This window comes from Anolis sagrei, chromosome Y (assembly GCF_037176765.1).
Source record: "Anolis sagrei isolate rAnoSag1 chromosome Y, rAnoSag1.mat, whole genome shotgun sequence".
Taxonomy (NCBI): domain Eukaryota; kingdom Metazoa; phylum Chordata; class Lepidosauria; order Squamata; family Dactyloidae; genus Anolis; species Anolis sagrei.
The window spans coordinates 35,582,028-35,609,359 of record NC_090035.1 but is presented as its reverse complement, the minus strand read 5'-3'; the positions used below and the strand labels follow the sequence as shown (position 1 = coordinate 35,609,359).

Genomic DNA, 27,332 nt, shown 5'->3' with positions numbered 1-27,332 from the left:
CTCATGAACAAAACAGAATGTTGGAGGACAGGAAAAGAGATTTAAAGATGGGCTCAAAGCTAACCCAAAAAACTCTGGTATAGACACTGAGAACTGGGGAGCCCTGGCCTTTGAGCGCTCCAGCTGGAGGTGAGCTGTGACCAGCAGTGCTGCAGAATTTGAAGAGGCACGAATGGAGGGCGAAAGAGAGAAAACTGCCAAGAGGAAGGCGTGTCAAGGGACCGCCTTCCGTCTGGAAACCAATGCCCTCACTATGGGAGAAGATGCAGATCAAGAACAAGGCTCCACAGTCACCTACGGACCCACCCTGGATTATCCTACTCGGACAAGGAGGGATCGCCTAAGTAAGCAACGTAGGAGCCCCTGGTGGCGCAGTGGGTTAAAGCCCTGCGCTGGCAGGACTGAAGACCGACAGGTCGCCGGTTCGAATCCCGGGAGAGGCGGATGACCTCCCTCTATCGGCTCCAGCTCCTCATGCGGGGACAAGAGAGAAGCCTCCCACAAGGATGACAGAACATTAGAAATCATCCGGGCTTCCCCTGGGTAACGTCCTTGCAGACGGCCAATTCTCTCACAACAGGAGCGGTTGCTTCTGACACGACAAAAAAAAAAAAAGTAAGCAACATGAGCATGTGGGGAGGCGGGGGCGGGGCCTCCCTTCTCGATCACTCCCCCTTCCACCCCGCCCCCCCCCCACGTCACTCAGTCCTCCTCCTCCCCCCTCCCAGCCTGCCTCCATCCGGCCTGCTCCCCGCCTCTCATTGTCAGGAGGCGCCCGCGCTGCAGCACTCGCCCCGGATCCAAGCGGCCCCCCGGCTTCGAGAAGGGGTCCCGACGGGGAGGCCCTGCAGTGCCGCCCTGGCCTCCGGGAAAGAGGTAAGGAGGAGGGGCAGCGGGAGAGAGAGAGACAGGAAGAGAGAGAAAGTGCTGCCCCAACCGAGGACTGTGAGAGATCCGCTTTGTTCGAGGGGAGAGAGGAAGAAAGTGCGTTCTTCGGCTGTTTCCTTTAGGAAAAGAGCACAAGCCCGCCTTGTTAGGGGAACTTCCCAGTTTCTTCCCAAGGAAGGAAGGAGGGAGGGAGGGCTGGGCCCTTCTTCCTGCGCAGGAAATGGAGGAGGAGGAGGAGGGCGGGAGAGAAGGAGCTGCAGGCCCGTTTCCCTGGAAGGAGGAGAGTTCGGAACGCCTCCTCAAGGCTCTGGAGCCCCTCTGAAGCCTTCCTTCTTTCAGGTCTCAAGTCTGGGCCAACTTGGGCCCTCCTTCCAGGTGTTTCGGACCCCCAACTCCCCCCATTCCTAACATCCAGTGGGAGTTGGAAGTCCACAAAACACCTGGAGGGAGGTCCCAAGTTGGCCCAGGCCTGGCATATTAGAACCTGATTCCTAAAACATATCACTCTGGATGGTGGGCTTACCTGCTTTGAACTGGATCATATGGCAATGTAGATGGGTCCAGAGCAGGCATGGGCCAACTTGGGCCCTCCAGGTATTTTGGACTTTAACTCCAACCATTCCTAACAGCCTCAGGCCCCTTTCGTTTCCCTCTCTGCCGTTTAAGTAGGTCTTAAGTAGAGCTGAAGAAGGGAGAATATAGGGAAGCAGGTATTCCAGGCTTGGGCAAACTTGGGCCCTCCAAGTGTTTTGGACTTCAACTCCCACCATTCCTAACAGCCTCAGGCCTCATCCTTTTCCCACTTCAACCGCATAAGTAGGCCTTCACCGAGCTGGAGATGGAGAATATAAGCAAGTAATTATTCCAGGCATGGTCAAACTTGGGCCCTTTCTCCAGGTATTTTGGACTTCAACTCCCACCATTCCTAACAGACTCGGGCCTCTTCCTTTTCCTGCCTCAGTCGCATAAGTAGGCCTTCATCGAGCTGGAGAAGGGAGAATGTAAGCAAGTAGCTATCTCAAGCTTGAGCAAACTTTGGCCCTCCTGATGTTTTGGACTTCAATTCCCACAATTCCTAACAGCCTTAGGAGCCTTCCTTTTCCCACCCCTCAGCCCCTTAAGTAGGCATTCACCAAGCTAGAGAAGGGTGAATGTGGGCAAGTAGCTATCCCAGGCCTGGGCAAACTTGGGCCCTTCCTCCAGGTGCTTTGGACTTCAACTCCCACCATTCCTAACAGCCTCAGGCCCCTTCCTTTTCCTGCCTCAGTCGCTTAAGTAGGCCTTCACTGAGCTGGAGAAGGGAGAATGTAGTGAAGCAGGTATTCCAGGCTTGGGCAAACTTGGGCCCTTCCTCCAGGTGCTTTGGACTTCAACTCCCACCATTCCTAACAGCCTCAGGCCCCTTCCTTTTCCTGCCTCAGTCGCTTAAGTAGGCCTTCACTGAGCTGGAGAAGGGAGAATGTAGTGAAGCAGGTATTCCAGGCTTGGGCAAACTTGGGCCCTCCAAGTGTTTTGGACTTCCACCATTCCTAACAGCCTCAGCCCCCTTCCTTTTCCCACCTCAGCCGCTTAAGTAGGCCTTCACTGAGCTGGAGAAGGGGGAATGTAGGCAAGTAGCTATACTAGGCTTGGGCAAACTTGGGCCCTCTAGGTCTTTTGGGCTTCAACTCCCACCATTCCTAACAACCTCAGGCCTCTTCCTTTTCCCGCCTCAGCCACTTAAGTAGGCTTTCACTGAGCTGGAGAAGGGAGAATGTAGGCAAGTAGCCAGACAGAAGTGTAAGCGGAGGATTATGTGCCAGCTTTCTGATTGGCTGCCGCTGTGTTGCTATTTGCATATGGTCTCTGATTGACCAGCTGCAACAGGAGCCCCTGGTGGAGAAAAGGGTTCATGACAGAAACGGAGACATGAGAGAAGGAAATTTGCATATGGTCTCTGATATGTCACAATGCCAAGATTCTGAGATGACAAAGAAAGGAAAGGAAAAGGCCAGGGGCATTGTCAGAAAATAACCAATACAGACCAAACTTGGCACACAAAGCCCCCATGACCCACTCGACATCCTACTGCAGTTTGGAGGAGGATGGACCATGGATGATGGGACTTGCAGTACCATCACTCACATTCTGAGACCGCTGTTAACCTCATCCAATGACTGATCAAGGCCAAACTTGGCACATAGACCTCTCATGACCCACTTTACATCCTGGTGTGGTTTGGCCAGGGATGGACCATGGATTATGGGACTTGCAGTCCCTTTGCTCAATTCTTGAGACCACTGCAAACTTCATCCAATTACCAATAAAGACCAAACTTGGCACACTGAGTCTCCATGACACACTCTACATCCTGGTGCGGTTTGGAGGAGGATGCACCATGGATGATGGGACTTGCAATACCTGCACTTCCTTCCTGAGACCATTACAACTGCCAACAGTGATGGATCAGGATCACAATTCACACAGAGAGCCTGCATGACCCACTCTACATCCTGGTGCGGTTTGGAAAAAGTTGGATGGAGATGGATGATGGGACTTGCAGTAACTTCACCCACTTCCTGAGACCACTGAGATCCTCGCCAATGACTGATCAACACCAAGCTTGGCACACAGAGCCCCCATGACGCACTCTACATCCTGGTGCACTTTGGAGGAGGACAGACCATGGATGATGGGACTTCAAGTACCTCCATTCCCTTTCCAAGACTGCTGCAACCCTCATCTAGTTACCAATCAAGACCAAATTTGTCACACATAGCCCCCTTGACCCACCCTACATCCCGGTGTTGTTTGAAGGAGTGTGGACGATGGATGATGGGACTTGTAGTACCTTCATTTACTTCCTGAAACCACAGCGACACTTATCCAAATACCAAAAAAGACCAAACTTGGCACAGAGAGCCCCCTTGGCCAACTCAACATTCTGGTGAGGTTTGGGGGAGAACAGACTATGGAGGATGGGACTTGCAGTACCTAAATTCACTTTCTGAGACCACTGTGACCCTCATCCAATGATTGATCAAGAACAAAATATGGCGCACAGAGCCCCCACGACCCACTCTCCTTTCTGGTGCAATTTGGAGGAGGATAGATTACAGATGATGGGACTCGCAGTACCTTCACTAACTTCCTGAGACCACTGCGAGCCATATAAATAACCGATAAAGACCAACCTTGACACAAAATGCCTTTTTCACATAGCCCGGGCAGCGCCCGTTCCCCAAGCTAGTCTATACATATAACTAGCTTTCCCTGCCACGTGTTGCTGTGGCCCACCTTACCTCCCTCTTTCTCTCCTTCTTTCCCTCATTTCCTTTTCTTCTTTCCTTCTCTCCTTCCTTCCTTCTCTTCCTCTTTCCTTCTTCCTTTTTTCTTTTCCTTCCCTTTCCCTTTCTTCCTTCTCTGCCTCTTTCCTTCCTTCCTTCCTGTGGTTTTTGTTTCCATTCTTTCTTTTGTCTTTCCTTCCTTCCCCCTTCTTTTTCTTTCTCTTTTTCCTTTGCGCCTCTTTCCTTCCTTTTCTGTCCTTCTCTCCTTCCTTCTCTTCCTCTTTCCTTATTCCTTTTTACTTTTCCTTCCCTTTCTCTTTCATCTGTCTCTGCCTCTTTCCTTTCTTCCTTCCTTTGGTTTTTGTTTCCATTCTTCCTTTTGTCTGTCCTTCCTTCCCCCCTCATTTTCTTTCTTTCTCTTCTTCCTTCGCTCCTCTTTCCTTCCTTTTTTTTCCTTATCTCCTTCCTTCTTTCTCTACCCATTTCTTTCCATCCCTCTTCATTTCCTCTTTCTCTCTTTTCTTCCTTCTCTACCTCTTTCCTTCTTTCCTTCACTTTTTACTTCCATGTTTCCTTCTCTGTTTCGTTCCTTTCTTCGATGTTTTTCCTCTTCTTTAATTGGGCCCGCTGCGGTGAAGGAAGGGGGCGTGTCTTACCGGAGGGGGGTGGGAAGATTGAGTCTGGGCGGGAAGGGGCGGGGCGGCGAAGGGAGGGGGCGTGTCTTACCGGAGGGGGGTTGGGAGGAGGGAAGGATTGAGTCTGGGTGGGAAGGAGTGGGGCGGCGAAGGGAGGGGGTGTGTCTTACTTTGCAAATTGTGGGTTTGGTAAAATGTTGTTTGCTATTTTGATGAGATTTGTGCATACCTTGTAGGTTGAGGTATGTGCATGGGAAATTTGGTAAATTTTTGGCCGGGGGGGGGGGGGGGGTGAATTTTGCTGTCCTGTTGAACGCCCCTTACAGATTTATATATATAGATAAAAGTCAAAGTTTGTATGCGGCGGACGTGTGGCGGTGCGAGCGGAGTATATGTGCCAGCTTTCTGATTGGCTGCTGTTGTGGTGCTATTGCATATGGTCTCTGATTGGCCAACTTCAACAGGAGCCCCTAGTGGAGAAAAGGGTTCATGACAGAAACGAAGACATGAGAGAAGGAAATTTGTATATGGTCTCTGATTGGCCAGCCACAATTCCAAGATTCCAAGATGACAAAGAGAGGAAAGGAAAAGGCCAGGGGCTTTGTCAGAAAATTACCAATACAGACCAAACTTGGCACACAGAACCTGCAAGACCCACTCTACATCCTACTGCAGTTGGATGAACCATGGATGATGGGACTTGCAGTACCATCACTTATATTCTGAGACCGCTGTAAACCTCATCCAATGACTGATCAGAACCAAACTTGGCACATAGACCTCTCATGACCCACTTTACGTCCTGGTGTGGTGTGGCCGGGGATGAACTATGGATTATGGGACTTGCAGTACCTTTGCTCAGTTCTTGAGACCACTGCAACCCTTATCCAATTACCAATAAAGACCAAACTTGGCACACTGAGTCTCCATGACGCACTCTACATCCTCGTGCGGTTTGGAGGAGGATGCACCATGGACGATGGGACTTGCAATACCTGCACTCCCTCCCTAAGACCATTACAACTGCCAACAATGATGGATCAGGACCACAATTTACACAGGGAGCCGGCATGACCCACTCTACATCCTGGTGTAGTTTGGAAGAATTTGTCAATGGATGATGGGACTTGCAGTCACTTCACTGACTTCCTGAGACCACTGAGACCCTCGCCAATTACCCACTTTATGTCCTGAGGATGTTTCTACATCCTGATGCTGTTTCAAGTATCTCCTCTCACTTCCCAAGACTGCTGCAACCCTCATTTAATGACCGATCAAGACCACAGTTGGCACACAGAGCCCCCATGGGCCACTCTACTTCCTGGTGCTGTTTGGAGGATGGACGATGGATGATGGGACTTCAAGTACCTCCACTAACTTCCCAAGACTGCTGCAACCCTCATCTAATAACCGATCAAGACCAAACTTGACACACAGAAACCCCATTAGCTATTCCAAACCCTGGTGCTGTTCAGAGACGATGGATGATGGGACTTGCAGTACCTTCTCTCATTTCCCAAGACTTCTGCAACACTATCTAATGACCAATCAAGACCAAACTTGGCACACAGAGCCCCCATGACCCTCTCTCCATCCTGGAGCTCTTTGGAGGATAGACCACAGATGATGGGACTCGCTGTACCTTCACTAATTTCCTGAGACCGCTGCGAGCCATATAAATAACTGATAAAGACCAACCTTGATACACAGTTCCTTTCTCATATAACCCGGGCAGTGCTGGGTCCCCAAGCTAGTATATAATGAAAGTCAAGGTTTGTGTGCAGAGGTGTGGCAGTGTATGTGCCAGCATTCTGATTCGCTGTCACTGTGGTGCTATTTGTATATGGTCTCTGATTGGCCAGCCTGAAAGTTCCAAAATTCTGATTGGCTGCTGCTGTGGTGCTATTTGCATATGGTCTCTGATCGGCCGGCTTCAACAGGAGCCCCTGGTGGAGAAAAGGGTTCATGACAGAAATGAGGCATGAGAGAAGGAAATTTGCATATGGTCTCTGATTGACCTGCCTCAATTCCAAGATTCCGAGATGACAAAGAGACTAAAGGAAATGGCCAGGGGCTGTTTCGGAAAATTACCAATACAGACCAAACTTGGCACACAGAGCCCCCATGACCCACTCTACATCCTACTGCAGTTTGGAGGAGGATGAACCATGGATGATGGGACTTACAGTACCATCACTCACATTCTGAGACTGCTGTGAAACTCATCCAATGACTGATCAAGGCCAAACTTGGCACATAAACCTCTCATGACCCACTTTACATCCTGATGTGGTTTGGCCGGGGATGGACCATGGATTATGGGACTTGCAGTACCTTTGCTCAATTCTTGAGACCACTGCAACCTTCATCCAATTACCGATAAAGACCAAACTGGGCACACTGAGTCTCCATGATGCACTCTACATCCTGGTGCGGTTTGGAAGAGGATGCACCATGGACGATGGGACTTGCAATACCTGCACTTCCTTCCTGAGACCATTACAACTGCCAACAGTGATGGATCAGGATCACAATTCACACAGAGAGCCTGCATGACCCACTCTACATCCTGGTGCGGTTTGGAAAAAGTTGGAGATGGATGATGGGACTTGCAGTAACTTCACCCACTTCCTGAGACCACTGAGACCCTCGCCAATGACTGATCAACACCAAACTTGGCACACAGAGCCCCCATGACCCACTCTACACCCTGGTGCACTTTGGAAGAGGACAGACCATGGATGATGGGACTTCAAGTACCTCCATTCCCTTTCCAAGACTGCTGTAACCGTCATCTAATTACAAATCAAGACCAAATTTGTCACACATAGCCCCCTTGACCCACCCTATATCCCGGTGCTGTTTGAAGGAGAATGGACAATGGATGATGGGACTTGTAGTACCTTCATTTACTTCCTGAAAACACAGCGACACTTATTCAAATACCAATAAAGACCACACTTGGCACAGAGAGCCCCCGTGGTGAACCTAATATTCTGGTGAGGTTTGGGAGAGAACAGAGTATGGGTGATGGAACTTCAAGTACCTCCCTCACTTCCCAAGACTTCTGCAGCATTAATCTAATGACCAATCAAGACCAAACTTGGCACACAGAGCCCCCATGACCCACTCTCCATCCCGGAGCAGTTTGGTGGAGGATTGACCACAGATGATGGGACTCGCAGTACTTTTACTAACTTCCTGAGACCACTGCGAGCCATATAAATAACTGATAAAGACCAACCTTGATACACAATTCTTTTCTCAATTAACCCGGGCAGCACCGGGTCCCCAAGCTAGTATAATAATAATGTGTTGTCAAAGGTTTTCATTGCCAGTATGACTATATTCCAGAAGCATTCTCTCTTAAAGTTTCGCCCACATCTATGGGAGGCATCCTCAGAGATTGTGAAGTCTATTGGAAACTAGGCAAGTGGGGTTTATATATCTGCGAAATGATGTCCAGGGTGGGAGAAAGAACCTCACCCACTCAAAACAAGTTGAAATGCTTCAGTTGGCCACTTTGATCAGCATCAAATGTCCTTCTAGCTTCAAAGCCTGGCTGCTTCCTACCTGGGAAATCCCCTGTATCCTCGATGAAGCGGAGAAATTGCAGACACAAGACAGTCAGGGCCAGCTAACACCCAACAGAGGATTCCCCCAGGCAGGAAGCAGCCTGCTGGACACCACTTGTACCTGAACAAACCCCAGTGATCCCATCTATGACTATACATACATACATACATACATACATATATATATTAGAACAAATACAGCATCTTGTGTTAGAACTCCTGGTTGTCATTGCTCATGTTAACAGTTTCAGGTGACATCCAATCAAACATAGGTTGGATTACTCTGCAGGAGGTCACTATTGGGGCAAGGGAAGTGAATATTAATAAGTTGCTGTGAGTTTTCTGGGCTGTGTGGTTATGTTCCAGGAGCATTCTCTCCTGACGTTTCGCCCACATCTATGGCAGGTATCCTCAGAAGTTGTGAGGTCTGTTGGCAGCTAGACAAGTGGGATTTATATATCTGTGGAATGTCCAGGGTGGGAGTAAGAACTCTTGTGTGTTGGAAGCAAGTGTGAATGTTGCGGTTGGCCAGCTTGATTAGCATTGAATTGCCTTGCAGCTTCAAGACTTTGCTGCTTCCTAGCCTGGGGGAATTCTTTGTTGGGAGGTGATTAGCTGACCCTGATTGTTTCCTGTCTGGAATTCCCCTGTTTTTTTGAGAGTTCTTCTTTATCTGTTGACGTGATTTTAGAGTATTTTAATACTTGTAGTCAGATTTTGTTCATTTTCATGGTTTCCTCCTGAATGTTGCAGTTGGCAACATGGTGCTCATCTCCATTTCTAAGCCAAAGAGCCAGCGTTGTCTGTAGACACCTCCAAGGTCGTAGCCGGCATGAATGCATGGAGCGCTGTTACCTTCCCGACAGAGCTGTATCTATTGATCTACCCACATTTGCATGTTTTCGAACTGGTAAGTTGGCAGAAGCTGGGGCTAACAGTGGGAGCTCATGATGCTCCCTGGATTTGAACCTGCGACCTTTCAGTCGACAAGTTCAGCAGCTCAGCAATTTCATCCATTGCACCACTGGGGGTGCCTTGTTTAGCATTAAATGATCTTGTAGCTTCAAAGCCTGGAGAAATACATTGTTAATACATTGGGCAGTTTTAATGTTATGCCATTTGAAGAGCAGAGAAATGTGTGGACCTCTCAATGTTTTTGGACCGCATCTCACATGGGTCCTTCTTGATCACCAGTGTTGTGGGGAAATGGTGAAACTGAAGTCCAGCAGCGTCTGGCTGGCAATACTTTTTCCATGGCTGGAATGGGATGCTGTGTGAGTTCAACAGTCTGAAAAATGGTAGCCTTCATGTGTTATGTTTGTTTCTACTTTTGTTTCTACTTTCTACTCTGCTATGAAGACCTAGAGCTTGGGGTTTATATATCTATGCTGTTGAGACACTTTTTAGTCATGCATCATTTTGTGACACAGTAATTCAGTTTTACTAGCAAACTGCAGCTTAAACCAACCTCTTATAAGATATACTGACGTATACATCTATATATATAAATCTGTTAGGCGAGTCCAATGGGACAGCAAAACTCTAAAAAAAAAACCAACGAAACTTAACCAAAATTCCCATGCCCATAACACAACCCACAAGGTACAAACATATCTACTCAAAATGAAAAACAACACAACAACACACTCACGAAACGGCAAAAAAAAAAACAAAACTAAAAAAAACCCCAACGAAACTAAACCAAAATTCCCATGCCCATAACACAACCCACAAGGTACAAACATATCTACTCAAAATGAAAAACAACACAACAACACACTCACGAAACGGCAAAAAAAAAAAACAAAACTCAAAAAAACCCCAACGAAACTAAACCAAAATTCCCATGCCCATAACACAATCCACAAGGTACAAACATATCTACTCAAAATGAAAAACAACACAACACACTCACAAAATGGCAAAACAACTGAGCATGCGCATTGGCGCCCAGCCGCAAGTTCCCTGGCGCGCGCGCACAGCCTTCCTGCCAACGTTCCCTCTGCGGAAGCCATACCCACTCCTAAGCCCCGCTGCACCACTTCCCGCACACACACACCCCTGCCGCACGCACACACAACCCCACGCTCCATCACTCCCCCCGCCACCGCACACACACACACATGCAACCCCATGCTCTATCACTCCCCCCGCCGCCGCACACACGTACGCAACCCCACGCTCCATCACTCCCCTGCCACCACACACACACGCAACCCCACGCTCCATCACTCCCCCCGCCGCCGCACACACACACGCAATCCCACACTCCATCACTCCTGCTGCCGCACACACACACGCAACCCCACGCTTCATCATTCCCCCCGCCGCCGTACACACACACAACCCTACGCTCCATCACTCCCCCCGCCGCCACACACACAAACGCAACCCCACTCCCCCCGCCACCACAAACACACACGCAACCTCACTCCCCCGTCACCGCACACACACACGCAACCCCATGCTCCATCCCTCCCCCCTCCGCCGCACACGCATGCAACTCCACGCTCCATTACTCCCCCCGCCGCCACACACACACGCAACCCCACGCTCCATCATTCCCCCCGCCGCCGCACACACACACTCAACCCTACGCTTCATCACTCCCCCCGCCGCCACACACACAAACGCAACCCCACTCCCCCCGCCACCACACACACGCAACCTCACTCCCCCCGTCGCCGCACACACACACGCAACCCCTTGCTCCATCCCTCCCCCCGCCGCCGCACACACACACGCAACCCGACGCTCCATCATTCCCCCCGCCGCCACACACACACACGCAACCCTACGCTCCATCACTCCCCCGCCGCCACACACACAAACGCAACCCCACTCCCCCCGCCACCACACACACACACACGCACCTCACTCCCCCGTCGCCGCACACACACACGCAACCCCATGCTCCATCCCTCCCCCCGCCGCCGCACACACACACGCAACTCCATGCTCCATCACTCTTCCCCGCCGCCACACACACACGCAACACCACACTCCATCACTCCCCCTGCCGCCGCACACACACATGCAACCCCATGCTCCATCCCTCCCCCCGCCGCCGCACACGCAACTCCACGCTCCATCACTCTTCCCCGCCACCACACACACACGCAACACCACGCTCCATCACTCCCCCCGCCGCCGCACACACACACGCAACCCCACGCTCCATCACTCCCCCCGCCGCCACACACACAAACGCAACCCCACTCCCCCCGCCACCACAAACACACACGCAACCTCACTCCCCCGTCACCGCACACACACACGCAACCCCATGCTCCATCCCTCCCCCCTCCGCCGCACACGCATGCAACTCCACGCTCCATTACTCCCCCCGCCGCCACACACACACGCAACCCCACGCTCCATCATTCCCCCCGCCGCCGCACACACACACTCAACCCTACGCTTCATCACTCCCCCCGCCGCCACACACACAAACGCAACCCCACTCCCCCCGCCACCACACACACGCAACCTCACTCCCCCCGTCGCCGCACACACACACGCAACCCCTTGCTCCATCCCTCCCCCCGCCGCCGCACACACACACGCAACCCGACGCTCCATCATTCCCCCTGCCGCCACACACACACACGCAACCCTACGCTCCATCACTCCCCCGCCGCCACACACACAAACGCAACCCCACTCCCCCCGCCACCACACACACACACACGCACCTCACTCCCCCGTCGCCGCACACACACACGCAACCCCATGCTCCATCCCTCCCCCCGCCGCCGCACACACACACGCAACTCCATGCTCCATCACTCTTCCCCGCCGCCACACACACACGCAACACCACACTCCATCACTCCCCCTGCCGCCGCACACACACATGCAACCCCATGCTCCATCCCTCCCCCCGCCGCCGCACACGCAACTCCACGCTCCATCACTCTTCCCCGCCACCACACACACGCAACACCACGCTCCATCACTCCCCCCGCCGCCGCACACACACACGCAACCCCACGCTCCATCATTCCCCCCGCCGCCGCACACACACACGCAACCCCACGCTCCATTACTCCCCCCGCTGCCGCACACACACACACAACCCCACTCCCCCGCCGCCACGCACACTCACACAACCCCACGCTCCATCACTCCCCCGCCCCAATCTTACCTCCTTTTACTTCACGCCACCTCCAAACCCCACCCCGCCCCTTTCCACCCTGTCAAAATCCAGGAAAGACAGGAAGGAAGGAAAGAAGGAAGAAAGAGAGAGGGAGGTAAAGAAAAAGGGGGAAGGAAGGAAAGTCAGAGAAAGAAGAAGAAAAGGAAAGAAAAGGAAAGATGGAAGGAAAGAAAAGAGAGACAGCAGAAGAGAGAGAAAAAGGGGGAAGGAAGGAAAGAGGTAGAGAAGGAAGAAATGAGAGACAGAGGGATGGAAAGAAAAAGGGGGAAGTAATGAAGGAGAGAAGGAAAGAAAAAAGGGAATGAAGGAAGGAAAGAGGGAGTGAAGGAAGGGCAAAGATGTAGAGAAAGAGGGAGGGAAGGAAAGAAGGAAAGAGAGAAGGAAGAAAAGAGGCCAGAAGAGAAAGAAAAAGGGGGAAGGAAGGAAGGAAGGAAGGAAGGAAGGAGAGAAGGAAAGAAAAAAGGGAATGAAGGAAGGAAAGAGAGAGTGAAGGAAGGAGGAAGATGTAGAGAAAGAGGGAGGGAAGGAAAGAAGGAAAGAGAGAAGGAAGAAAAGAGACCAGAAGAGAAAGAAAAAGGGGGAAGGAAGGAAAGAGATAGAGAAAGAAGAGGAGAAGGAAAGATGGGAGGGAAGGAAGGAAGGAAGGAGGGAAAGAAGGAGAGAAAGAGGGAAAGTTGGCCACAGCAACACGTGGTGGGTAAAGGTTGTTATTTCTATTATTATTATTATGCTATTCCTATTAGACCTTGGGGGAATGGGAGAGGTGTCAGGTCACAGAGGCAATGCATTGCATTATTGTTATTGTTATGATGGTGGTGAAATAAAAGGAAATAAAAAGAGAAAGAAGGAAGCAAACAGGGAGGGAAGAAAGGCAAAGGAAGAAAGGGGGGGGGGGGAATGAAGGAAAGAGAGAAGGATGAAACCAAGTAGTGAAAGAAGGAAAGAAAGAAAGAGGTAGAGAAGGAGAGAAAGGGGAGGAAAAGGGGGAAGGAATAGGTAGGTACCTCTCTTTCATAATAGTCCAGATATCTACCTCAACTTTGATAAGTTTTACTATAGGCCACAGCAACGCATGGCAGGGCACAGCTAGTAAATTATAATAATGAATGTATGGGCATTTATCTCATGAAATCTTTTTAAAATGTGATTCATTGCTCATTTCACATAAGACTCAGAGGTGTCTCACTACATTTGCGTGACACACCTACATGGTGCAACCAACACACCAATGTGTCACGATACAGTTTGGAGAATTTAGACCTGAAGGGAGCGCCTATATCAGTGGTTCTCAACCTTCCTTATGCTGTGACCCCTAAATACAGTTCCTCATGTTGTGGTGACCCTCAATCATAAAATTATTTTTGTTGCTAATTCATAACTGTCATTTTGCTACTGTCCCTTTTAAATGGTCTTTTAATGTATGACAATGTTTTAGTTAATGTTTATCTGACTTTTTTTATTATTGTTGTTGGCATCTAATGGCTACCGGTTATAAGCCTGAGTCCCATCCCCCCGCCCCAACCCCATCCCCAGCCCGGGATGAGAAGGACGGGATATAAATGTCCTAAACAAACAAATAAATACTGTTATGAATTGAAATGTAACACCCCCACGAAACTTGGCACACAGATTGGCCATGACAAACAGAAAATACTGGAGGGGTTTGGGCGGAATTCACAGGGATTTAGGGGAGATGTAGTTTACCTACATCCCGGAGAGCACTGTGAACCCAAACCACTATGGATCTGGACAAAACTTGGCATAAATACTCAGTATGCCCAAATTTGAACACTGATGGAGTTTGGGGGAAAATAGACCTTGACATTTGGGAGTTGTAGTACTTAGATAGATAATTCATCTACAATCAGAGCATTCTGAATTCCAAGAATGATGATACTGAACCTAATTTGGCACACAGAACTCCCATGACCAACAGAAAATACTGGAAGGATTTGGTGGGCATTAACCTTGGGTTTTGGAGTTGTAGTTCACCTACATCCAGAAAGCACTGTGGACTCAAACAGTGATGGATCTGGACCAAACTTGGCAAGAATACTTAATATGCCCCAATGTGAACACTGGTGGAGCTTTGGGAAAATAGACCTTGACATTTGGGAGTTGTAGTGCTTGGATTTATAGTTCACCTACAATCAGAGCATTCTGAACTCCACCAATGATTGAATTGAACTGAACTTGGCACACAGAACTCCCATGACCAACAGAAAATACTGGAAGGGTTTTTTGTTTTTAGCTCTTACAGTCACTCCAGGAGACTATTATTATTATTATTATTATTATTATTATTATTATTATTATAAAACTCAGTTGGAAGGAAACCCCAAATCCAGCCACCATCTTTCTGCCAGGCAGGAAGATAGAATTACTATTCTATTATTATACATAACCATCTTCTTCATCATCATTATTATAGCTTGGGGACCCGGCGCTGCCCGGGTTATTAGAGAAAGGAATTGTATATGAAGGTTGGTCTTTATCAGTTATTTATATGGCTCGCAGTGGTCTCAGGAAGTTTGTGAAGGTACTGCGAGTCCCATCATCTGTGGTCCATCTTCCTCCAAATTGCACCAGGATGGAGAGTGGGCCGTGGGGGCTCTGTGTGCTAAGTTTGGTCTTTATCAGTCATTGGATGAGGGTCACAGCGGTCTCAGAAAGTGAGTTACGGTACTGCAAGTCCCATCATCCATAGTCTCCCTCAAACATCACCAGAATGTTTTTTTTAAAAATTATCTTTATTGGTTTTCTTAAAATACACAAATGACTTACGAAAAGAAAAAAGAAAGAAGAAGAGAGAAGAGAGAGAGAAAAAAAGGAAAGAAAGAAAGAAAGAAAGAAAGAAAGAAAAGAAAAGAAAAGAAAAGAAAGAAAAATAATAAAAATTTGACCTCCTGGTGTCTTTCAGAAATCTTCTGTTTAGTATTGTCCATGATTTTTCTTGATTGCTTTAGGTTCTTCTCTTTTCTCTCCCTAAGTCTTTTGAGTTTCAGTCTTCGTTTATCTATTTCAGATCCGGGTTTCTTTTTTCTTTCTTCTTAAATATTCCAAGACTTCTCGCCAATTCGTTTCTTTTCTTTCCATTTCCTTATTCTTCAAAATTAGAAAGGTAAGCCTGTCTAAATTACTGATTTCCAGTATTTTTATAATCCATTCCTCTTCCTTCGGTGATTCTTTTTGTCTCCATTTTTTTGCGTAGCAAATCCTCGTTGCTGTTAGTACTAGAAACAGAATTTTATCTTTATCTTTTTCTAAGTCCTTGTCGTACATTCCTAATAGGAAGATCTCCAGTTACATTGGGATTTTAAGTTTTAACATATTTTGAATTTCATTTTGTATTTTTCTCCAATATACTTTCGCCTTTTCACAGCCCCACCACATGTGAAAGAAAGATCCTTCTTTCTTTCTACATTTCCAACATGTGGTGCTTGTGTTGTTATATATTTTGCCTAACTTTTTTGGAGTTAAGTACCACCTTTGGGATATTTTTACCCAATTCTCCCTTAATTCTGAGGCATATGTGTATTTCAGTCTCTTTTTCCAAATTTCCTCCCACTCGGCTTGTCTAATGTTCCTTCCTACATTCTCATTCCATCTCTTCATATAATGTTTTTCTGTTTTAGTCTCTAATTGCCACTCTAAAAGTTTTTTGTATAATTTTGTTATTAATTTCTTCTCCGAGGCCATAATTCTGTCCCAAAAATCGTTTCCCTGGGCAAATCCTAATTTTATGTCTAATTTATATTTTTCTTTAATCTGCCAGTATTGTAGCCATGTTATTTTTCTGTCTATCGTATTTAATTCGTGTTGGTCTTTCATAACTAAGGTTCCTAAGTGGTTTTTCAGAATCTCTTTGTATACTGGCCATTCGTTCCAGCCCAAACACCTCCTCTGGCTTGCTTCTAAAGGTGACACCCATAAGGGTGTTTTTGTATACATTTTTATTTTGTATTTCTCCCACACTTTTAGAATTGAGGATCTTGTGAAATGGTTCCCAATTTTTTTTTCCTTTTCTTTTTCTTTATACCAAATATATAAATGCTAACCTCCCCTAAGATCTATTCCTTCTACTGTCAGTAGTTTCCTCTTTTTTAACATTGCCCAGTCCCTGGCCCATACTAAGGCGCAGGACTCATAGTATAATTTTAGGTCTGGTGTTGCCAATCCTCCTTTTTCCTTTTGTTCTATTAGATTGTTGTAATGAATTCTTGGTTTCTTATTATTCCAAATGAATTTAGTTAGATCTTTACTCCATTCCTTAAATAATTTCATATTTCTGACTATGGGTAGATTTTGAAAAATAAATATCATTTTTGGTAATATTTGCATTTTAATTGTTGCTATCCTCCCTAATAGGGATAGGTTTTTGCCTTTCCAATTTTCCAATTCTTTCCTAATCTCCTTCCATTTGTTTAAGTAGTTATTTTGTAATAATTGTAGATTTTTGGCTGTCAAATAAATTCCTAAATATTTTAATTTTGTTACTATTTGTATGTTCCATTTACTACTTATTTCCTCTTGTTCTTTCTTAGTAATATTTTTTGTTATTGCCTTTGTTTTTTCTAAATTTATTTTAAATCCAGCTACTTTGCCAAAACTGTTTATCTCTTCCAACCATTGACCTAATTTTTTTGGGGGATTTTCAATTATACAAATTATGTCGTCGGCAAAAGCCTTATACTTGAAGTCCTGTTCCTGTATTCTTGCCCCAACTAACTCTTTTTCCTCTCTAAATCTTTTCAGTAAAACTTCCAACGTTAGAATAAATATTAAAGGGGATAGGGGGCACCCCTGTCTGGTACCTTTTTCTATTTTTATCGTTTCTGTTTCCATTCCATTCACTATAACTTTTGCTTCCTGGTTTTCGTAAATTGCATCAATTGTATTCTGAAAATAATAGCCCATGTCAATTTCTTTTATCAAACATTTGAAAAATAACCAATTAACATTATCAAAGGCTTTCTCCGCGTCCACTGCCATAAACATTACTTTTTTTGGTGATAAATTTCATAATATTCAATTAAATCAATTACTGTCCTCACATTATCCTTCTGATATCTTCCGGGTAGAAAACCTGCCTGATCCTCGTCTATATAATTTGTAAGTACCTTTTTCATTCTTTCTGCTAAAATATTGCTAAATATTTTGTAATCTACATTTAGTAGGGATATTGGCCTATAGTTTTTTACCTCTTCCGGATTTGAATTTTCCTTATGTATTATCGTTATATTAGCTTGTTTCCAAGAATCGGGTATTTCTTTATATATTCTAACATTATTCATTATTTTCTTTAAATATGGTGTTAACTCCTTTTGAAATACTTTATAATAACCTGATGAGAGACCATCCGGTCCTGGGGCTTTATTTGGTTTCAGTTTTTTTATTGCTGTTTTTATTTCTTGTTCTGATATTTCTTTATTTAGAATTTCTCTTTGGTCGTCCGAAATTTTTCGTAATTTTTGTTTTCCTAAATAGTCATGGATCTTTTCCTGGTCTATATTCTCATCCTGGTATAATTTTTTGTAAAAGTCAGAAAATTGCTTCTTAATATCTTCATCCTGAGTGTAAATTGTGTCTTTGTTCCTTATTTTCGAAATGTATGTCTTTTCCTTTTTTCCCCCTTAGTTTATTTGACAACCATTTTCCAGGTTTATTTGCATTCAAAAATAAATCTTGTTTTAAGTATTTTAGTTGTCTTTCCCTTTCCTCTACTTCTAGGTAGTCCAACTGTTTACGCAGGTAGTCCAGATTCCCTATTATCTCTTTATTTTTTGGATTTTTTTCAATTTGTCTTCCTCTTTTTTTAAGTCATCTAGAATTTCCTTAATCTTTTGAGCTTTCTGTTTATTTTTTATTGCTTTCTGCTGTATGAAGTTACCCCTAATTACGGCCTTACTCGCCTCCCATAGCGTCAATATATTCGTATCTGGATTATCATTCAACTCGAAGTACTCTTTTATAACCCTTCTATTCTTTTCCACATCTTCTTCCCTTTTTATCAAATTTTTGTCCAATTTCCATATTTTTACTCTTTCTGATAACTCTATTTTTACTTCCAATGGGCAGTGGTCTGATTATATCCTTGGCGTAATTTGAATATTCCTTACTTTTCCTAATACCTCTGGTGATGCCCACACCATATCAATTCTAGACCAATTCTGGAATCTGGCTGAGTAGTATGTGTAGTCCTTCCTATTTTGATTTCTTGTTCTCCATATGTCTTTTAGATTTAGTTTCCCCATCAGTTTTATTAATGATTTGGGTAGGTTGCCTTTATCCCTGTTTTTCTTTGTGGTGTAGTTTCTTTTGCTTCTGTCTAGATCTCTGTCTAGGACTCCATTAAAATCTCCTAAAATTAGGAGATGATCATATTCTTGCTCTATATATTTCTTTAGCTTTTCTGTGAATTTAATTTTGGATTCATTGGGTGCATATATTGGGTAACATCTTTTGATTTTTAATTTTAATATTAATTCCTAATATTCTACCCTCTTCGTCTTTAAACGCTAATTCTGCTGGGATATTATTATCTACATATGTTACCACCCCTCTTTTTTTTTTCCTGTGCAGAGGCTATAAATGTTTGGCCTAATTTCTTATTTTCTAAATGAGCTACATGTTCTTTCTTTATGTGCGTTTCTTGTAGGGCCACAATATGAAACTTTTTCTTAATGAGTCTATTAAATACTTTATTTCTTTTAAATTGTGACTTCCGGGTGCATGAAGATGGCGGAGAGACGCATACACTGAAAGCTCTGCAGAAGTGTGTGAGCGCTGGGTCCGACCGGGTAGAGCTTAGCTCCCTTCCCCCTTGTGGATTGAAGCAGGGGGAACAGCGAAACCGGGTGGGTCAGCCGATGGTCCGAAAGGGGGTCTTCTCCTCAAGAGGAGATCCCTGAAAGGATCCGGTATATGACTCCAAGGTACGGCGGGTCGCCCAGAACGCAGCAGATCTTAAAAGAAGATCGCCATATCTCCGGCCGCATGCACTTTTAATCAAAAGAAAGAGGAGAAGGAGGAGGTAAGAACAATAAGAACAATATAAGGAAGGAAGGAGGTGTCGGAAGGAATCTTAAAAACTTTCCCTAGAGAAAGAGAAGTTGCAGAAACAATAAGAGAAGGAGGAGGAGAGAAGAGAGGAGAGGAGGAGATTTGGAGGAGGAAAGAAAAGAACGTAAAAGTATTAATGTGAGAGGCATCCCGCATGATAAACAACTCAAATTTAAAATAAAGGGGGGCCGGGCCAATCAGGTGAGCGGATTGGATGACTAGAGAGGAAAGCAAAGAAATCAAAGAATAAAGAAATAGTTTAATATATAAGGCAGTAAGATAAGACAAGATAAAATAAGAGAAAGAGAGCTTAAATAACGGGCATCAAGCAGCAAATACTAAAGTTAAGAAGCCAAGATACCGGAGAAAAGGAAGAGAATTAGAAGAATTTATATATGATATTGTATTCCAACAATTAAGATAATAACCAACAATAAGTAGTACAAGCAGTACAAGCAGTATACGAGGAAAGGAAGAAAACTCTGACCTTGAGAATAGTTTTGTTTAGTCTACGAAGAAGAAGAGGGAGGAGGAGGCATCGAAGGACGAAGGAGGACGGAGGAGGGGAAGTGGCGAAGGACAAGCCGGCCCAGGGACGCCAGTGACGCCGGAGGTGCTTGCTGGGCGCGGAAGGGAAGCAGCTGGAAATCCCGCAAGAGGACGCGAGAAGACGGAAGAAAGGTGAGAGCGGGACGCCAGGAGCGTCAGCGGCGCCAGCAGCGCCTGAGTGACGTGGAAGGGAAACAATTGGGAGATCTCGCAAGAGGACGCGAGAGGGTGGAAGAGAGGCGAGAATTGGGACGAGATTAAGGAACAAGGAAGTAAACAGAGAAAATATCGTGAGAAGGCAAGGAGTGAATGAAACAAACTAAAAACCGTGAGAACCAAAAGTAGGAAAGGAATATAAGGAGAACTAAACAAGGAAGTAAAGGGGAAAGAAGGAAACTCATTGAGAATTGGAGAAAAAGGACAGAAAGAGTGAAAGAAGGGTCAAGGAAACAACAGGAAGAAGGGCTAAAACATCAAGACGGTAAGCCAAAAAGAGGTGGACGAAATAAGCGGGTGGCGAAACGAATTGGGAAAAACGGAGGCTTGAAGGAAGGCACAGGGGAAAAGGAAGGAACTGTGAACGCAAATTATAAAGGCATAAAGAACGAGACTGAGCTAATAGAATATACTTGGAGACAGAAAGACCCAAATTTATATAGCTAAATAATAGAAACAAATAAATAAATAATAATAAAAATAAGTTAAAAAAATAATTGGAAATTTTTTTATAGCAATAATAAAAATAAGATTAATAACAATACAAGGAAAAAAAAGTATATGTAATTCTCTCTCCACCTAGAAATAAAGAAGCCGGCGACTGGAAAAAAAATTAAATAACAAACAATATATAAAGAAGGATCAAACGATATAGGATAAAGACCACAAGATGTACAATACAAGAAACAAAACGGAGAAAAATGAGAAAGGTGAGAAAACTGAAAAGAACAGAAAGAGCAAAAAGAGCAAAAAGAAGCTAAAGGTCCAACAAGGAGGGCCTCTCTATTAGAAGAACTAAATTTGAAAGAACTTCTGGAAAAAATGACAGAGAAGATGATGAAAGAAATTCAGACAGTGCAAGTGAAACAAGACTTCGCCCAAAAGCTATCTCAGGAACAAATGGCAGACTTAAAGAAGGAGATTAAAGAGGAGATTGGAGGAGTAAAAAAAGAACTCACTTTAATGCAGCAGGAACTAAAAGAACTGAAAATGGAAAAGAAATAAAAAAGACACAAGAGGGTATACAGGAAAAGATGAAAAATCTAGAACTGAAAGCGGCACGACTTGAAGAAAGATGCGAAAGGATGGAAACGAAAGAATTAGAGTATCAGCTAAGACTGAGGAACATAGAGGAAGACCCAAAGGAAAATATACGTAATAAAGTGATAGAGATCCTAGCCGAATTGTTGGAATATACAGACCAAGAGATGCAGGACCAAACGGACAGAGTTTATAGAGTCAGCACAAATTTTGCCATGAAAAATAGCGTCGCACGAGACGTGGTGGTGCACTTTGCGAAAAAAACCACAAGAGATGAGATACTGAAGACAAATAATAGAAGAATGGTCTACTACAAGGGAAAAAAAATAATAATCTTGAAGGAATTTCCCAATACGGTACTGTCGAGAAGGAGAAAGTATAACTTACTAACCGAAGAGCTAAAAAGGTATAGAATAAGATACAGGTGGGAGAGAGAAGAAGGGTTAATGGCATCATACAGAGACCAGAGGTATTGGATTAAGAATGTGGAGAGAGCAAAGGAGTTCCTAGAGAAAATAAGATCAGAAGAAAGAGACAGAAAGAAGACACCGAGAAGAGACAGATTAAAGAAAAGAGAGGAAGAAGAGAAGATGACAGAAAAGGAGATTGATAAGGAAGACCAAAAGGAAGGAAACCAGAAGAATCCAGAAAGAGAGGAACCCAGAGAAAAATGCCAGACAGGAGAAGGAGGACAGGGCGGTGGAGACGAAAAAGATAATGAGGAAGGAGAAGAACCTGGAGAAGGAGAGGAAGAGGAGGTAGAAGGGGAAGGTCCAACAGAACAAATATGTCAAGGATGAATGAACTACGAATATATTTTAATAATATTAAACATCACCAGAATGTTGAGTTGGCCATGGGGGTTCTCTGTGCCAAGTTTGGTCTTTATTGGTATTTGGATGAGTGTCACTGTGGTTTCAGGAAGTGAGTGAAGGTACTGCAAGTCCCATCATTCATAGTCTGTTCTCCCCCAAACCTCACCAGAATGTTGAGTTGGCCATGGGGGTTCTGTGTGCCAAGCTTGGTCTTCATCGGTCATTAGATGAGGGTCTCAGTGGTTTCACTGTGAGTGAAGGTACTGCAAGTCCCATCATCCATGGTGCATCATACTCCAAACGGCACCAGGATGTAGAGTGGATCATGGAGACCCGGTGTGCCAAGTTTGGTCCTCATCGGAAATTGGATGATGGTTGCAGTGGTCTCAGGAATTGAGCGAAGGTACTGCAAGTCCCATAATCCACGCTTGATCCACAGTCAAACCACACCATGGCGTAAAGTGGGTCATGAGAGGTCTATGTACCAAGTTTGGTGTTGTTCAGTCATTGTTGAGGATCGCAGCAGTCTCGGAAAGCGAGTAGAGGTACTTCAAGTCCCATCATCCATGGTTCATCCTCCTCCAAACTGCAGTAGGATGTCGAGTGGGTCATGGGGGCTTTGTGTGCCAAGTTTGGTCTGTATTGGTAATTTTCCGACAGAGCCCCTGGCCTTTTCCTTTCCTCTCTTTGTCATCTCGGAATCTTGGAATTGAGGCTGGCCAATCAGAGAAGGAATATGCAAATTTCCTTCTCATGTCCCCGTTTCTGTCATGAACTCTTTTCTCCACCAGGGGCTCCTATTGAAGCCGGCCAATCAGAGACCATATGCAAATAGCACCATAGCGGCAGCCAATCAGAACGCTGGCACATACTCCTCCCGTCGCACTGCCACACTTTTGTCCTCCGCATACAAACTTTGACTTTTATTATATGTATAGATTATTAAATATGTGAAAATAATAAATTATGGGCATGTGTTTTGAACTAGGAGTCTGAAGACTTGGGTTCTAATAAATGGCAATGGAGTGCCACTGGATGACCTTGAGAAAGACACAATTTCTCAACCTCAAAGAAGGCAAAAGCAGACTCCTTCTGAAAACATCTTGCAAAGAAAATCCAGTGCTAGGTTCATCTTGGGGCCCTTCCAGATGGGCCCTATATCCCAGGATATGATCCCAGATTATCTGTTTTGAACTGGATTATATGAGTCCGCACTGCCAGATAATCTGGGATAAACAGAAAACCTGGGATCAGATTTTGGAATATAGGGCCTGTCTAGAAGGGTCCCTAGACCCCTTCCACACTGTTCTTATATCCCAGGATATGATCCCAGGTTATCTGCTTTGAACTGGATTATATGAGTCTGCACTGCCAGATAATCTGGGATAAACAGAAAACCTGGAATCAGATCTTGGAATATACGGCCTGTCTGGAAGGGCCCCTAGACCCCTTCCACACTGTCCTTATATCCCAGGATTTGATCCCAGGTTATCTACTTTGAACTGGATTATATGAGTCTGCACTGCCAGATAATCTGGGATAAACAGAAAACCTGGGGTCAGATCTTGGGATATAGGGCCTGTCTGGAAGGGCCCCTAGGCCCCATCTACACTGTCCTTATATCCCAGGATCTGATCCCAGGTTATCGACTTTGAACTGGATTATATGAGTCTGCAATGCCAGATAATCTGGGATAAACAGAAAACCTGGGATCACATATTGGGATATAGGGCCTGTCTGGAAGGGCCCCTAGGCCTCATCTACACTGTCCTTATATCCCAGGATTTGATCCCAGGTTATCTGCTTTGAACTGGATTATATGAGTCTGCACTGCCAGATAATCTGGGATAAACAGAAAACCTGGGGCTCCGATCTTGGGATATAGGGCCTGTTTGAAAGGGCCCATAGGCCCCATCTACACTGTCCTCATATCCCAGGATCTGATCCCAGGTTATCTGCTTTGTACTGGATTATATGAGTCTGCACTGCCAGATAATCTGGGATAAACAGAAAACCTGGGGCTCAGATCTTGGGGTATATGCCTGTTTGAAAGGGCCCCTAGGCCCCATTTATACTGTCCTCATATCCCAGGATCTGATCCCAGGTTATCTGCTTTGTACAAGATTATACGAGTCTGCACTGCCAGATAATCTGGGATAAACAGAAAACCTGGGGCTCAGATCTTGGGATATAGGGCCTGTTTGAAAGGGCCCCTAGGCCCCATCTACACTGTCCTCATATCCCAGGATCTGATCCCAGGTCATCTGCTTTGTACTGGATTATATGAGTCTGCACTGCCAGATAATCTGGGATAAACAGAAAACCTGGGGCTCAGATCTTGGGATATAGGGCCTGTTTGAAAGGGCCCCTAGGCCCCATCTACACTGTCCTCATATCCCAGGATCTGATCCCAGGTCATCTGCTTTGTACTGGATTATATGAGTCTGCACTGCCAGATAATCTGGGATAAACAGAAAACTTGGGATCAGATCTTGGGATATAGGACCTGTTTGGAAGGGTCCCAAGGCTCCTTCATCATCATCATCAGACTAAGGCAGTTGGAAGGGAACCCCAAAGGTGATCTAGTCCTGCCCCCTTCTTTCTGCCAGGCAGGAAGATGGAATTATTATTATATTATTATACATTATTATTATTAGTGTTGTTATTATTATAATTGTAAGACTCAGACAGGTGGAAGGGAACCCAAAGGACATCCAGCCCAGCCCCCTTCTTTCTGCCACACAGGGAGATAGAATTACTGCCAGAGCAACAACAATAATAATGATAATGATAATAACAGTAAGTAAAGCTTATGATAGGCTTTCCCATCCTTTCTGCTCCAAATAATAATACTAATACTACTAATAATAGTAGTAGTCTCCTGGAGTCACTGGATGGGTTTGGTGGGCATTGACCAGAGTTTTAGAACTGAAGTTCACTAATATCCAGAGAGAACTCTGGACTCAAACAGTGAGGGATCTGGACCAAATTTGTTATAAATACCTGATGCCCCGAAATTGGAGAACTGGTGGAGTCAGGGGGCGCTTGGACGCAGAGGGAACAGGCGCTCGTGGGTGAAGAGGGGAGCAAGGAGGGGAGGTCTGAATGGAGGGAGGGGCCAGCCAGACACACAGGCCCTTGGGAAAGAGGAGGAGGGAGGGGGGGGGGAGAAGGAAGGAAGAGGCAGAGAGATGGGGGGGGGGTCGCCTCCAGGGATAAGCTTTTCACGTGCTGAAGGGCCGAGAGGAGGAAGAAGAAGAGGATGAATTGCATTGTTTTGTGTGGCTCTTTTTGACCGGAGGCTCCAGATAAGCCAGTTGCGGGAGGAGGGGGAGGGGCCAAAGGAGGAGGAGGCGACCCCTCAGAAATGGCCTAACAACCTGGGTCGGGACCCCCAGGTTGAGAAACGCTGGCCTATATAGAGCATACCCAATGGGCAAGTGGTGCAGGGAAGCTCGAAATGCAGTAACCAGTCAAGAACTCATCTGCGTCAGGAAGACTTGTATTAATCAAACTTCACCCCCAGGGTAGAGATGTTTGTGCTCAATTTACTCTGAGGAATTTTTTGCAGCTCTCTTAAAAATGAAACCATCTCCCTTGCTCATAAAAGCAGATTTTGGGTGTGAATCTGAGCATGTTTATTGCCTTCTGGGTCTATTTTTGTTTATTCAGGGCCGATGAGTGAGCAAGACTGTTTTAGGAGCATGGGAAGGAGCAGACCATTGCTTTCTGAGGAAATAATGCATTTGTTTTCACTAAAGTTCTATGGAATTCAGCACTTTTGGCTGTGGACAAGCTATTGTCAGAAAGAGAAGCAGGACAAGGGTTTCTGCTTTCCTTAATTATTAATTGTGCCTGGTTCCTCTGTTGGTGCTCTGATAATAAATTTGGCTCAGCAAACCAAAGGCAGCATTCTTTCCCCCCTTCTCTCCAATTACCAGTGCCCCGTGGTTACTTAAAAGAAAGGCACTTTGCTTATACCTGAGCATGCTTTTTAAAAAAATCTGATCAACACACATTTTGTTGCCACAAATATTACACCTGTTTCTGGATATGTTTGACTTTCTGTTCCTTAAAATAGCACCAGTTTCCCCCATCAACTCTCGTTTTTGAGATACAGAAAATAATAATAATAATAAGAATAATAATAATAATCTTTATTTATACCCTCCAATCATCCCCACCATCTCCTCCAATGGGGAATCAGGGCAGCTTACATGAGGCCAAGCCCAAACAACATATTACAGCAAAATAAAACCAAAAACATAAGCAACAAGCATGAACATCATAATTACATAAAAACATATGAGTACATTAACAATATAACATTACAATAAACACAATCACAGTGATAATGGGCGGGCCCCATGTGCAGGATAAAATGTTTAAAAACTCGGGCAAGATAAGATGAGAAGCAAGTTATTTGAAAGAGGGAGCTCATAAAAACAGGATTGTGGAACCAAGCTTTCCCACGAGGGGACGGACGGACGTGTACTCCAGTGACAGAGGCGCTGAGGGGAGCAGTAATGTCATATTGTGTACCTACTCACCAAAGGTGCAGCGGAAGAGCCAGGTTTTAGGTTCTTTTTAAAGGTTTCTAGTGTAGGGGCTTTCCTGATCTTCAGGTAATGAGTTCCAGAGTCAGGGGGCCACAGAGGAGAAGGCTCTCTCTCCCTTGTGCCCACAAGGCGAGCTTATGAAACTGGCAGGGGTGAAAGGAGGGCCTCCCCTGAAAATCGAAGGGATTGGGTTGGTTCGTGGAGGGAGATACGGTCATGAAGGTAGGCGGGTCACCATTTACTATACTAGTCACCATCTGCTCATCCATAAAAATCATAACCATAGGTAAGAAATTGAGCTGATGCAGTCTACCTCATTTATTTATTTATTTTGTATCAAAAGCATTGCATAAATTCGTATAAAATTGATAAAAATAGAAGTAGCGCAGGCAGCTAAATTCTTTTGACCAGAAATGGGCAATGGCATTGTCTGTAGCCTCCAACAATTCTTCTGTACATGAGGCAGGGCAGAGTGGACAAGCATACAGATGCGGAGTTGTCTACCTACTGCAAGCCTCTGAATCAGCACTCTGAAGAACTCCAAAAAACAGGCCTAAAAACCAAGAT

General features: G+C 45.4%; 1 protein-coding gene across 2 annotated transcripts in view; it reads left to right on the top strand.

The window, feature by feature from the left end:
• Positions 1–729: 729 nt before the first annotated feature.
• The window catches only part of LOC137095130 (leucine zipper protein 1-like), a 157,008-nt gene continuing 130,405 nt past the window's right edge, over positions 730–27,332 (top strand). For both annotated transcript variants that reach the window (XM_067461424.1, XM_067461425.1), the window contains exon 1: positions 730–876. The gene's annotated coding sequence lies outside the window, so the exon portion shown is untranslated. The remainder of the gene's footprint in view (positions 877–27,332) is intronic.